Here is a 15,535-nt window from a genome sequence, read left to right on the forward strand (position 1 = left end):
ATAATGGAATATTACTCAGCTATCAAAAAGAATTAAATCTTGCCATTTGCAATGACATGGATGGAGCTAGAATGTATTATGGTAAGCAAGATAAGTCATTAAGAAAAAGACAAATGACATATGATTTCACTCATATATGGAAATTAAAAACAAAACAGATGAAAATATGGGAAGAGGGGTAGGAGAGAGGGAAACTAACCACAAGAGTCTCTTAACAATAGAGAACAAACTGAGGGTTGATGGAAATTTGTGAGTAGCAGATGTGTTGGATGGGTGATGGGTATTAAGGAGGATAATTGTGATATGTACTGGAAGTTGTATGTAAGTGATGAATCACTGAATTCTCCTCCTGAAATCAATATTTCACTGTACATTAACTAAAATTTAAATAAAAAATAAAATCATAAAAAAAGGTGAGTGTGCTTTTCCTCCAGTTAAAAAAAAAAGAAAAACGAATGGGCAATAAACATGAAATAATGTTTAACCACACCATTAATTAAGTAAATGTAAGTCAAAACAGAATTCATTTATCAGATTGAGAAATACTTACAAATTTAAAATTAAAAGAAAAAGAAATAAAAAATAAAATGCCCACTATGACCACACATCTATACTATGAAGGACTAGGCAGCCTTTAAAACAAATGAGGACATGGAAATATTTCTGACATATAGGTATATGCAAAATAATTCAGAAAGATACATAAAGTATGAATACATTCGTTTTAAAACCCAGCAACTACCAAAAATACACTTGCATGAATTCCTATACAGACATAGATATGAATGCAGAGAATGGACTAAAAATGTAGACCAGTTGATAATAACTAGATATGAAGAGGAAAGTTGGTTTAGATGTGGTGAAGAGTGATGCACACATCAATCAGTTTTCTTTTCCATTGTTTGAGCATTTTACCAAAAAAAAAAAAAAAAAGCTCTGGTATTACTTCTGCAATTGTAGAATTCAATAGATTTTATTTTATTTTATTATTTTATTTATTTATTTATTTATTTATTTATTTTTGTTAAACATAATTTATCAAATTGGTTTCCATACAACACCCAGTGCTCATCCCAACAGGTGCCCTCCTCAATGCCCATCACCCACTTTCCCCTTTTCTCCCCACCCCCCATCAACCCTCAGTTTGTTCTCAGTATCCAAGAATCTCCCATAGAAATCAATAGATTTTAAAACAAAGCTAAAGCAACAAGAAATGGCAGGGCACAAATGTCTATTGGCTGTCTATGACAGAACCCCATGCAGTCAGGGCCTCTGAGCATGTCTATTCTAAATTTCTGTATGTGATTCACAGAATCAGAGACATCAATTCTGGAAGGGGCCTTAGATATCTCAACAGCTTCCTCAGCTCAGTAAAAGCATCTTTGAGAATGAGTCACAGGATAGGAGTTTGGGTTGGAGTGTAGAGAGTGGACGATAGGCTACCAGAAGCAAGGGTATTCCAGAACCAATGCTAATTTCAACTCATTTTTAATTTCACTTTCATCTCAAAATTACTTTGTCACATTAAGCATTTTAGTAAAACCTTCCTAATGTAATATTGAGAATCCCTACCAATGTTATTTATTTCCAGGTAATGGCTGGGACTTCTCTTCCATCCTGTAAAATATTCTCTCTACCCATACTCCTGAATGCTATTTCCCCATGTCACAGAGAATCTTACAGCTTTCCTAGCAACTAATGGAGACACTTTTAATTTCTACAGGCTTCAGACTTGTAGGAATAAGAGTTTCCTCCCAACTTAGCCACAAAGGATGATAGGTCCCACCCAGGATGGCACAGTCTCAGGACACTGGACCATACATAGGTGAAGATTTCAGCACCTGTAGGGTGACTCTTTTATCAGATGTGCTCTTGATGAGGCAGAATCTGTTGATGGAGACAAAGTTTCAGACACATTATTTGAGTGGGCAAAGTCTCAGCCAGCAGCACAATCTCCAGCACCTTGATCCCATACTCCTGCTCCTACTGCTTCACTGTACCACCCACAGCCTGTTGCCTTGGATACCACCATTGATTTTCTCTTTTTGACCTTCAGCTCGTTCATTTGTTTCTCTCTTTGATTGACCCTCATGGGAGTGAGGGATCAGAGTGAAACTATGGCCAGGGGATATCATGCCCTCTTCAATTTTTGCTAACCCCACTGGCCTACTGACTTGCATTGGTAAATTTTCTCCACTGCAAAGCCAATGATATTTACATAAAAACATCTCACTTAAATATTCTGAGTCACTTACTGTCAGTTATATGTTTCTTCTTTGTCCTATTCCATCTCTGATCTTTCTTTCTTATCCCTTTTCTCTAATAGTCTCCTAAGTGTCAATGCTCCTCACTTCTATCCTAGATCTCTCTTTGTTACTTTTTCTCTTTGCTCCCCTTCTTTTCTTCCTTTTTGTTCCCTCCCCTTATCTTTTAAGTCTTTGTACCTCCTTACATCCCTTCCTCAGATTTCACTCACTATGTGATCTTGATCTCATCTTCAGACCTCTTTCTCCATTCACTGCCTACTGAACATTTCTACACTTATGTTCCATCAGTACTTTGAACTTGTTCAAAACAGACTTTGTAATTCTCCCTCCAAACTTAATTCTCATCCTTCATGCCCATCTTGGTGAATGGTCTTCCCATCCAAGTATTCATCCCAGCCAGATACTTTGTATTGTCCTTACTTCTTTTCGTTTTTAATCAATCTGATTGTGCCATTCTTACTTGCTAACAGGCTAAAATCCAGGTTCCTGGCATATCACACAGAAAGTTCCATGATCTGAGACTGCTGACCTCTCTCTAGCCTCATCTCTTGCCATCCTCACTCCCTACACACAGACACCCACACACATTGGAATGTGCTGTATGCTCTACTTTTGGTGCCTTTGCCTATGTTGCCTTTTTGATGAAACCTTCTGCTCTCATTTGCCCATCTTAAGAATATATGCTTTTCAAGATTTACCTAAAGTTTTTATGATATCCCCATAAAACTATTCCTGTTCCCACAAGTAGAATTAATGACTTTCTTTGTATAGGTCTTCTGTGTTCTGGGTAGACATTTTTTTTTTACAGCACCAAAATTATTATTTACTTGTCTTCCTCATTAAACAAAAATGTCATTAAGGATTAATTCAGCCAAGGGTTAGTCATACTAGAAACACTTAATGTATGTTTGTTGAATGAATGAGTTAATTAGCAAATTAATGAGAATAAGTAACTAAAATAAGTAATACTCCCATTACAAAGGCAAAAATCATTTCTTGTCTCAGTGGCTGTCTGAAAATCCATAGTATTTGGGATTTGGGAGTGGGCACTTAGGGTGATATAAAAGAAAAGTTGATTTTCATTGTATTATCCCACCTTCAAGCAGTCAGAGAACTAATATATTTGAAAAAGTTTAAAAGAGTACCAAGTTGTGCAGTACTATGAATGGACTGGAAGTCCAAAAACAAGCAAAATGTGTGTGTGTGTGTGTGTGTGTGTGTGTGTGTGTGTTTATCTCCATGCCTCCTTAGGATTTCATGTAGTAGCAGCAGGAAGGATAGGAGCAATCTAGACAAGTAGAATGAGCAATATCTCTTTTTAAAGAAGCAAGCAAGAAGCCAACTGCTAAAAATTATGATTAACAGGTTAAAAAGTCCAATGATTGTCACAAATACAAACAGTACTTGTATGTGATATTTAAATACAATTGAAATTTTTAATTTCAAATATAATTTCACTTGTAGTTCCACATATAGAAGAAGCTAGGTATAAGAGGGATTCATTATGGGATGTTGGAAGAAGAGCAAGGAAGACATAGGACTTCTTAGTAAGGTCAATGAAGCTAGGAGATCATCTCATCTCAGGAAACCTGTAGATGTAGTCACTCATAGAATGAAGGAGTTTGCAGATGCCTTAAACCTCATGTAGACTATCCTATTACCCTGTAACCTATTACCCTGATTGTGAAGTCATTCAGCCTCTGCCAGGACATGACCAATATTGGACAGCTGATTATTTCACAAGGGAAAAGACAATGGGGAAAACATTCCAAGCACAAAGAAAAAAAAACGTTATGTTTTGAAAAATGTCAGGGTAACAGAATGGGCCTTGTGATGAGACTATTCTGAGAGGAGATATGCTCACATTTGGACACTTTGAGTTTGAAAGGATATCAGTAAATTCAAAGGGAGCTGGCCTGTGGTCTGGTACAGTGCAAATCTGAGTTTTAAGTGAGAGTTTAGACTCCTATAGGGAGAGATTCATTTAGAAGCAAAAGTTGGAGTTTTGGGGGCAAATGTTATATAGTTAATTTTAAAACCAACTTGTCCAGGGGTGCCTGTGTGGCTCAGTGGGTTAAGTGTCTGACTTCAGCTCAGGTCATGGTCTCACAGTTCGTGGGTTCAAATCCCACATTAGGCTCTGTGCTGACAGCTCAGAGCTTGGAGCCTGCTTCAGATTCTGTGTCTCCCCTTCTCTCTGTCCCTCCCCCACTCATGCTCTGTCTCTCTCTCCTTCTAAAATAAATGAAAACATTAAAAAAATTTTAAACCAACTTTTCAGGGGGCACCTGAGTGGCTCAGTTGGTGAAGTGTCAGACTTTGGCTCGGGTCATGATCTCACAATTCATGAGTTCAATCTCCATGTCTGGCTCTGTGCTGATGGCTCAGAACCTGGAGCCTGCTTCAGATTCTGTGTCTCCCTCTCTTTCTCTCTGCCCCTCCCCCACTTGGGCTCTTTCTCTCTCAAAAATAAATAAATTTTTTTAATAAAATAAAGCCAACAGACAATAAGAAAAAATACAACAGATGTGCCTTGTGGGAAAAAAAAAGTTACAGGCTCCATGACTAATGAAATTATTTCATATGCTTGATGAGAAGTACCCAAAATGTACTTGGGTGTTTGGGCTAGTGTACATGAAACAGTCTCCTGTTTTAAAGGTGAAAGGATCTGTTATTTCTTTTCAGTAGGTAGAAGGTCAATGTAAAAAAATCTGCTTTGTAAATGCATAAGATTGCTTAGCATAAATTAAATCACAGAAAATTTAAAATATATAATGCAATCAACTTGCTTAGAATTCAATCAAATTCATACACGGTGCTGAGATACCTAATTGAATTATGTTTCAATTCCCACATTTCTTTCATTTTCATTTTGAAAGCTACAATAAGAGGGGTGCCTGGGTGGTGCGGTAGGTTAAATGTTAGACTTTGGCTCAGGTCATGATCTCGCAGTTTGTGAGTTTGAGTCCTGTGATGGGCTCTGTGCTGATAGCTTGGAGCCTGGAGCCTGCTTCAGATTCTGTGTCTTCTCCTCTCTCTCAGCCCTTCCCCCACTGATACTCTGTCTCTTTTTCTCAAAAATAAACATTAATTTTTTTAAAAAAAGTTACAATAAGAAAAAAAAAACAACTCCCCTAAGTATTATATTTTTGCTGAGTCAAACAGTGAACTCAGCAAAATTCACTCTTTGTATCAGAAAGAAGAATTTCAAGTTGTTTTGGCCTAATTGCCATTTAATACCAAACACAATATTTATTAGCACTTATTTCTATTGAGAATATAGTCATTTATACTTTTAGATGTTATGTTATGGTCTATTGAAGTATCATATGGTTCCAGCACATGATGGTATGAAATTCCAAAGGTAGAATATTTTCTAGTAAAAAGGTCAACATTCAAAAGTGTCTCAGAAGTTACACATTTATTGTGATTCCCCTTTAATAAGTTGCTGAGATCTCTAAGTCTAGTATCTTGTGTCTCTTGTTTCTCTCCTTTTTTTAACTTCATTATTTTCTATATTTTTATCTTATATATCACTGGTTTGCTGCTCTGCTTTATCCATCCTCACTGTAATGGCATCCATTCAAGATTGCATCTCAGTTATAGCATTTGCAGAGAAAGGGGAACACTTCGCACTACTGGTGGGAATACAAACTAGTGCAGCCACTCTGGAAAACAGTATGGAGGATCCTCAAAAACACCAAAAATAGGGGTGCTTGGGTGGCTCAGTCTGTTGAGTGTCTGACTCTAAATTTCAGCTCAGGTCATGATACCAGGATTGTGGGATTGAGCCTCTGTGCTTAGTGTGGAGCCTGCTTAAGCTTCTCTTTGTCTTTCCCTCTGCCCCTCTCCCCTGCTTGTGTGCTCTCTCTCTCTCTAAAATAAAATAAAATAAAATAAAATATATTTAAAAAAAACTGAAAATAGAATGACCCAGTAATTGTACTACCAGGTATTTATCCAAAGGATTAAAAAAAAATGCTAATTCAAAAGGGCACATGCATCCCAATGTTTATAGTGCATTATCAATAATAGCCAAATTATGAAAAGAGCCCAAATATCCATAGACTGATGAACGGATAAAGAAGATATTGTGTGTGTGTGTGGAATATTATTCAGTGATCAAAAAGAATGAAATCTTACCATTTGCAACAATGTGGATGGAACTAGAGTGTATTATGCTAAAGGAAATAAGTCAGAGAAAGACAAATATATGACTTCACTCCTATGTGGAATTTAAGAAACAAAACAGATAAATGTGGGGAAGGGAAGGAAAAATAAGGTAAAAACACAGAAGGAGACAAGCCATAAAAGACTCTTAAATTCAGAGAACAATCTGAGGGTTTCTGGAGAGGAAGTGGTTGGAGGGATGTGCTAAATGGGTGATGGACATTAATTTCCATGTGGGTACAGGCACCTGTTCGTGAAGGAGGAAACATCCTCCACTCAACATCCACAAGGCTTCCTTCTGAACATCAACTTTCTGCTTACAGAAGAGACTACCTGAAGCCCATCTCCTCACCACTTGAGTCTGAAGAAGTGGTTAAAGAATAAATAGCAGGAAGCTGAGGGACCCATACTCTGGGGGTGGTGCCCTTTGTTTTGTTTTTGTTCCTTCCTGGATGGCCCACAGATGGAGAGAGGGTTGGGCAAGCAGGTGCTGGGCAGCTTATGGGGTAGCTCAGAGCTTTCTTATTGGCAATTACAGAGCAGTGGAGTAAAAGGTATTTCTAAGACCTGCAAGCTAAGAGGAACTTAAAGGTAAGTGGGAAAGATTAACCAGAGTAAGCTGCTTCATATATCCTCTGCTGCCTTTTTTTCCCCACCCACCTCCAAGGCAGTTCTCCAGAGGCAGCAGATGTTAAAGTTGAATGAGGTGAATTAGGGAGAGTACCAGCTTAGAAAAAGTACCCTTAAATCACCCACACATCTTCTGTTACCTTCTCATCAGCATAAACTTCTAATATCTTTTCTAAGGCTGGTCTTCCTGGAGTGACCACGGCTTCATTTAAGTCATAGTATTATTATCCCCATTTATAGATGAAAAACACATCTATGTTCTTGTATAACTTTGGCAAGCTAGGAATTTAGAATGGCACAGATCATTCTGTGCCTTTTGAGAAACATACCTCAAGAATTTTGTGCTAGATTTCTTCCTTTTGCCCCTCCAGAACTGCTCTCCACTCTCCCTGGTGCCATGGGTGACTGACCAGAGTGACCACACAATGACCCCTCTGGCTTCTAGCTGGTGCTGGCCAGTGTGGGTCCTGGAGGAGATCAGAGCAGGGAGGAGAGCAGCTTTCCTTTAGACCCAACTGTATTGGTGCTAGCTGAGTCCTAGCCATCATTATTTCTCTCTGGATGGCCCTTTCTATTCAACTCTCCTTCTGGGTTCTGGGCTTTCAGTATACTTGGAAGCTTCCTTATTACAAGGGCAGGAGTAAACTTTATTTCCTTTTGTGGCTCCTTACTTCTTATCCACTTTTATAAATAGGCACTTTTATTAAACCCTACTGAAATATCCTAATTTTAAAATACCCTAATCATGTTTTCTGCTAGCACCTTAAAACAAATATGAATTTTTTAAGTTTAAATTCAAGTTAGTAAACATATAGTATAGTACTAGTTTTTGGAGTAGAATTTAGTGATTCATTACTTATAGCACCCAGTGCTTATCCAATATGTGTCCTCCTTAATGCCCATCACCCATTTATCCCACCCCCCTTCCCACCTCTACTCCACCAACCCTCAGTTTGTTCTCTGTATTTAAGAGTTTCTTGTGATTTACCTCCCTTTATGTTTTCATCTTATTTTACTTTTCCTTCCCTTCCCCTACATTCATCTGTTTTGTTTCTTAAACTCCACATATGAGTGAAATCGTATGATATTGTCTTTCTATGAGTGACTTATTTTGCAACCTTACACAAAACACACAACTATTTAAGACAAAAGATTATATTATTTTGTTAGTAAGAATTCTATATTTTGGAGATGCAGAAATTGATGAATCTTACTGCACAATCTCAACCAATCCCGAGGGCCACCATGGCATGGAAATCCTATTCACGGTCCAGGGGCAGCTCCTGTATCCCTAAAGTATCCTAACTAGGACTCTAAACACAATACTAAAGAGCCTTTTCTTTGGTTTTGTTATTGCCTGAACTTGACATTTTCTTTTGGAATGAAACTCTCCTAGAGAGATGTAGGATAGCATTCAAAGTTACTGCTATAGTAGGATGCAGTGAAGCAGGTATTCTCTTCTCTGACCGGAAAGTACCTGAAAACTCAGGAAGTTCTTCTCTACTTGGGATGAGTATGCCAAATATGATGTCAGGATAGAGTGCATTGGAAGGGCCAGTACATACCTGGAAAGCAAACATGGCATGTAGAATCTTCTCTTCCTACCCCTGATTTGTTCTCCTTACTGTATTTAGGGCTTGGTCTTGCTTTAAAAAAACAGGTAAAAACAAAAGTGAAAACATCCTAAAAGCCTAACATTATGGTCCAGCAATACAGTGAAGTATGCAGGATAATTTTGAAAACCAGTTCAGAATTTATGATATAAAATTTAATGAATAAAGCAGACCATTAGGTAGTGTATGTATCATGGCTACCACTCTAATAGATAGGTAGATAGATAGATATAGATGACATATATAGATAGATGATATAGATATAGATTAGATATAGATATAGACTAGATTCTGGGAGGATAAAATCATAAAAGAAAATAGTGTGTTAAAGCGATAGAATTATGGGTATTATTTTTTGTCTTTTATATCTTTGTTGGAAGAGATAGTTCTCTCTGGGCCTTTTGATCCCTTATATGTCTTGTTGGGAATGCCAGGGCTACAAAGGCATTTAGCTGGGCCATTCCTCAGGGTTGTTTGTGTACCTAATAATCTTGAGAGATGAGGTAACTTTTCTTTCCAAAGAACAAGTTTGCTTAATGCTTGCTATAAAAGCAGTAGATTATCTAACCTCTGGGTTCCTCAGCTGTGACACAAAACCACTGTATGCAGAGCAGATCCATCTGAGTCCATGTCATCACCTGTGTGAGAACTGGAGGTAAGGGGAGCTGACACTTGTAAGCTGATGGATGAACTTCTTCCTGTGCTGTGAGTAATAAAGTTCTTTGTCTCTGACCCAGAAGTCTTGTGTCTTCTGCCAACATCTATGAAACTGTAATAGGGCAATTTACTAACTTATAAGGAAGGCAAAATCCAATCCAAGACCAATAGTCTTTAACATTATTGCAAAACCAATTTGTAATTATTTGTTTAATATTTATTTTTCACACAGGACTACAGATTTTATTAAAAATTTTTTAAATGTTTATTTTTGGGAGAGAGAGAGAGAGAGACAGAGTGCAAGCTGGGGAGGGGCAGAGAGAGAAGGAGACACTGAATCCAAAGCAGGCTCCAGGCTCTGAGCTGTCAGCACAGAGCCAGACGTTGGGCTTGAACCCATGAACCGTGAGATCATGACTTGAGCCGAAGTTGGATGCTTAACCGACTGAGACACCCAGGTGCTTCAGGACTATAGATTTTAAAAGATAAGAAATATGTCTGTCTTTTCACCACTGTTCAACCAGAGCTGAAGGGAGAGCATGGCAGAGGGTAAGTTTCAACAAATATTGGTTGATTTATGAATTGAAGGAGATGTGTGTAAAGAGAAAGCTATGAGAATGAATCCAAACCCAAATATGAGAGTTTGAAGGCAAGACTGACAGTTTACAATCACATCTCTCTATTGTTAAATAACAAAACACCACCACTTATCAAGTACCTACCAGCCAGGCCCTCTTATAGATTATTTTTTCAAAATTATCACATTTAAATGTTCATAACCTCCATTTCCCAGATTGCAAAGTGCTTTCACACACACTTGATCTTAGGCATACGTCTGTGTATTGTTAACCTCAAAGTAAAGCCAACAATAATAGTAATAAATGGCTAACATTTATTCTGGAGTTACTATGTACCACACACTGTTCCACCCTTTTTATGTATATTACCTTGTTTAATCATCACACCTACTCTGTGAGTAACTTTATTATCTTTATTTTACAGTTGAGAGAATTGAATAACAAAGATGTAACTGACTTGTACACAGTCAACCTGCTTCTGAGCAGCAGTGCTTGAATAAAAACAGTCAGTCATGCTGATACCAGAGCTCACAGATGCTTAAGCTATATTGTTTCTTTTTTTTTAAGCTATATTGTTTCAAAGATGAAAAGTGAAGAGAGTGAGAGTGAGTTGCTCTATTGAGATTAGCCAGCTAATAAGTGTCAGAGCTAGAACTCATACCTAGCTCAATTATGAATACTGCTTGGACCTGAAACCAAATCCTAGACCTAATAGTCATAACCAATCCCAAGATAACTTTCTTGGCCTGTTTCTGTGGTCTGACACACCTTACAGTTCAGCCAGCATAGATTTCTGACTACTCTTGCCAATTCTGCCTGACTAGTGTCTGCTCATAAGGCTGCATCCATCTGCCCCATGAGCTCAAACAAACTTAAAATAGAATTACCAAATGGATTCAAAGGATTGGCCATTGCAGAAGGAAAGAGTTCAGAGTTCTCATTTTCATTTTCCTGAATCTGAAGGCATGATTCTGAGATGAGGGCTCTGGTCCCTGTAGCTGTGTGGCTCTGAATCAGTCACATTATCCCCAGAGCAGTCTCATTAGTGACAACACTGGACCCAATGGCCTCTGAAATCCCTCACTTTCTGCTTCTCAAGTACCATGTATTGCATCATTTGTGACTTCTTTTGGAGGACCTTAGATTTTTCAGTACCAATCAGATCCACTAAGTGAGTGCTTCCTTGCCCCTAAATTCTTCCCATTGCTCTTGTCAGTCTTAGGCCTCTCCTGGGTTTTGTCAGTAAATCACCCACTAAAATTTTCCTACCGTATGTTTTCTTCCCAGTGCTTCTCTGTGACCAAAGATGCTTATGTTTTACCATATAAGTTAGAATTTTTGTTTATGTCTTTATGTCTTCCAGGAAATAATGCCTTAACTCTTCTAAATATCTCCTTTGCAGGGGTACCTGGGTGGCTCAGTCACTTAAGCATCCAACTCTTGATTTTGGCTTAGGTCGTGATCTCATGGTTCATGGGATTGAGCCCTGAATTGGCCTCTGCACTGACAGTGTGGAGTCTGCTTGGGATTCTCTCTCTCTCCTCCTGCCCCCGCTCAAACTCTCTTTCTCTCTCAAAATAAACAAACATTAATATATTAAAAAATAATAAAGAAATAGACAAAAATAAACAAACATTAAAAAAATAAATATCTCTATTGCAAAATATTATTATCTCCCAATATTTTCATTCTTATGGATCAGAAACAAGTCCACTGACCTACAGGATGTTAATCTTGAATGTGCCAATCTTTTATTTATATGTGGTAGGACAGAGACTGGATGAATTAGCTAAGATGACATTTATTTTTTAAGTCAACAAACATTTATTTATTGAACACTTACAATGGGCTAGGCACTGGCTAGGTGTAAGAAGAAAAAAATGAATAAGGAAAGAAATATGTACTTAAGGGTTCATGGTTTAGAGAGAAAGACAAACATGTATAAATTATATTTCATACCATAAATGAATCAACACACATGAATAAATGATAAACCACTTGGGGAGATCCAGGAAGGCTTCACAAAGGAGGGGACATTTGAGCTGAAATCTTCCTAATTTCACCCCACAGAATACATTCAGTGACTACTTTTCCCCATAGTTATGGGCAAGAGTTGACAACGAAGATAGATCAACGAATGTGTGTGAAACTATAAAGTTTCTCCCTCATTTTTGAGTGGCAATGTGGTCCTCTAGAGGGAGCCACATAATTGTGGGAGAGGAGCAAGTCACCCTCCTTGGTGTCTTTGGCTAACTCCTCATTCAGGAAACGTTTTAGTTTTAATGACAGTTGTTCCCAAATCCCAAATCATCATGTATGCATTGTCGATGATCCTATAAATCTGAATGTTTCTTTCTTTCTGAGTAACTTATTCATTTCCTTAATTGATGGAAATGAAACCAGAGATAGCTAATCATAATGGAGTGTTGGTAACAATTCCAGATCTTACCATGAAATTTGACATAAGGGCCCTTATGGGCAGGGTTCTTTCTTCATTTGAATGCTGACTCTCATACAGGCTTGGCCATATGTCTTCAGGTATTTTCTGAAGACAAAACAAGCTTTTTGATCCCTGCCTGTGAATGCTTGTTATATCAGAACACAGTTCTTTCTTTTCTGATTTTTTTAAAAAAAGGAAAAATTTGTTCTTTAACAGCTTTGGAGACCAGATGTCTGAGATAAAGGTGTTGGCATTTGGTTCCTTCTGAGAGCTTCTTGTAATTTACTGACAATTTTTAGTGTACCTGATCCTTGCCTTCATCTTCACATGGTTTCTCCCTGTGTACCTGTCTGTCTCTAAATCTCCCTTGTTTGGAAGGACAACAGTCATATTGGATTAGAGCCCACCCAAACGACTACATTTTAACTTGATAACTTCTGTAAAGACCCTGTCTGCAAATAAGGTCATATCCTGATGTATTGAACATTAAGACATCAACATATAAAATTGAGAGGGACAAAATTCAACCCATAACAATGCCCAAGTTAGATAGAAACTTTACTCTTAGCTAAGTGTTCCCTCACCCTCCCCAATCTTTAGCTACATTTCATTTTTTTACTCCATGTCCACCCCCTAGTCTGCACCTTCCTCTCCAGGTGACCTCTGCCATGACTCATTTCTTCTAGCCTGTCTTTACTGCAAACACCTGTAGTCCTAATACTATACAGTCCTGGATTTGTTACATTGTTACAGTTGCTCAAGGTGAGAGTGACTCTCTAGTACTTCCAAAATCAAGTTAGAAAGTGTCTGCCTTGTTACAAAGCTCTCCATATCTCCCTGGTTATATACTCTTGTTTCCAAGCCTTCTTGCTATTTCCACTGCCTAGAATGCTAACTGCTCCAAACTTGTACATGCTGTAAAAGCCAGCATAAATTGTAGTTCTCCAGTGACACTTTCCCTGATCTTTCCCTTCTTGGAATTTTACTAGGGTTTACTACAATCAGTATCTTACAACTCTGTTTTGTTGTTGTTGTTGTTGTTTTAACTATTTCATGTGTGTGTGACCCTCCAAGCAAACTGTGAGCTGCTTGAGGATAGGATCATGACTGGCATTTCCCTAAGGTTCTCCTCTCTGCCTAACACAGTGTCTGAGACATATAAGGACATCAGTAAATGTTGGTTGAATGAAGCAATACATGAGTTAATGATCTGGTGAATGAAAGAGTGACTGACCTAATGATTTAATGGATAAATGATGATGCTAAGGGTAGGGTTCTGAACCTTCTGGGAACTCGACTAAATATTCACTTGTAATTATGAGGGGTGCCTCAGTGTAATAGAGGCTTCCTTTCTAAGGGGCATGCTGTACCTGACTTTGTCCTTACTTGGAGCACTGAGGTGACTACAGAAATGTTATCTATCTCATCAGGAAATGAAGAGTGGGCTGGAGGCCTCCCCATACCATCTCCCACTTTATGCCCTGCAGTTCAAAGTTCCTTTCAAAGAAGTATTATGTTTTAGACCTCCACAGACACAGAAAGAGCAATTTAGATCTTCAGGGGGAGGCTAGGGTGCAATCTTTGGAGGATCAGTGTAGGTTTATTCACTTGTGCCCCTGGCAACCATGGCCTATTATGAGGCAGGTAAGGGAATATCCTGATGTTTCTCAATGTGCTGACCAAAGGACAAGGATTTAACCCTGGCTATTGTTCAGGGTACTGTAAAAACATGGTTCAAGAACACCTTAACAATGGACTTCCTGGTTATCTTTAGCAACAGAGAAATAATAAAAGTCATTAATCAAAGGGTAATCCCCAAGATCAGAGGTCATTATCTATTCACATACTCTCTACAGCAGCCCTCATCAGACTAGAGGCAGATAGTACCTCACATTGAAAATGCAAGCAAAACATACACAAGTATTTAAAAGTCCCCAGAAGAGAGAAGGGCCATTCTCAGTCATGATGGAAGGTCTAGATTCTGTGACGGGTGGAGAAGCCCTTGGGAGCCTACTGCTATTAGGGTCTGGGAAGAAAGAGAAGAATATAAAAGGGCTGGTTCTCTCTCTGAAGATTCTACTTTGGTTTGTGTTATAAGTAGAGTTGGAGAAGGTTCTAGTGTCTGGCCATAAGAATAGGTCACTAAAGGACCAGCATGGAAGAAGAACCAGTCACTTCTACTCTGAAGACAGGCCCAACAAGGACCAGCTACATAATGTGCAGGTGCAGTTCAAAATGAAAATGAGGGATTCCTTGTACAAAAATTATCAAACAATATTTTTCAAAAAATCTCAAGATGGTGACAACAAAGCACCAAATGTGGGGTTCTTTTGAGCACAAGACCTTGTGTGACTGCTGAGGACTCATGCTTAAGAAGCCAACCCTATACCCAGTCCATGGAGAAGCACAATGTTCAGTCTAAACCACTCACTGTAGCCCGGTTATACCCAAGCTTTCCTGTGTCAGAGCCTGTGTACCTGCAGTCACTTTCCCCTGGAACACCTTGAACACCTTTCTTCCCTGCAGTATGCAGTTTTCCCCTTGGATGGTGGCTAAGATGTTTGCTAATAATAATGCATTAAGGGCACATTTCTTATGTGTTTCTTATAATCACAAAAATGTTCTTTAAGCAAAACAAGAACTGTAACTTACTAGCTTGACTCTTGTTTGATAAAGTAAGTTGCAGTACAGCTCAGTGTGGGTCATGTTGAGGTAAGAAATGAGCACTTCTAGTATCATGATAGGGAGTGAGAAGTTTGCATCAGCCAGAATTAACAAGGAAAGCTTCTCAGTGATCCTGGGTCTGCAGCAGGGCCTCAAGGAAAGCAGAACTTAGAGAGGAGAGAGGAAGATTTTGGGGAGGAGGGCAAGATGGAGTCTGAAGACTCAAAATGGAAGACTCAAGTTTGTTTGTTCTGATGGTGGCTACTAGAATGGGAGGTAACTGAGGAGCCAGTGGAGACAATGCTGATTGATCAAATTAATGTCAATTTTACCTGTATAACCAAGTAATGCTGTAATGTGCAATTTGTGTGTGTGCATGTATGCACACATGCACATGTGCACACATTTGCACAGAATATGATCATTTTATGATAGATAATGCCTGGAAACTAGGTGAGACAGTGGTGGTATTACATTACAGTTGTGAGCTCTGGTTTTAATTTTTTAAGTTTATTT

This window comes from Acinonyx jubatus, chromosome B2 (genome assembly GCF_027475565.1).
Source record: "Acinonyx jubatus isolate Ajub_Pintada_27869175 chromosome B2, VMU_Ajub_asm_v1.0, whole genome shotgun sequence".
Lineage (NCBI taxonomy): Eukaryota > Metazoa > Chordata > Mammalia > Carnivora > Felidae > Acinonyx > Acinonyx jubatus.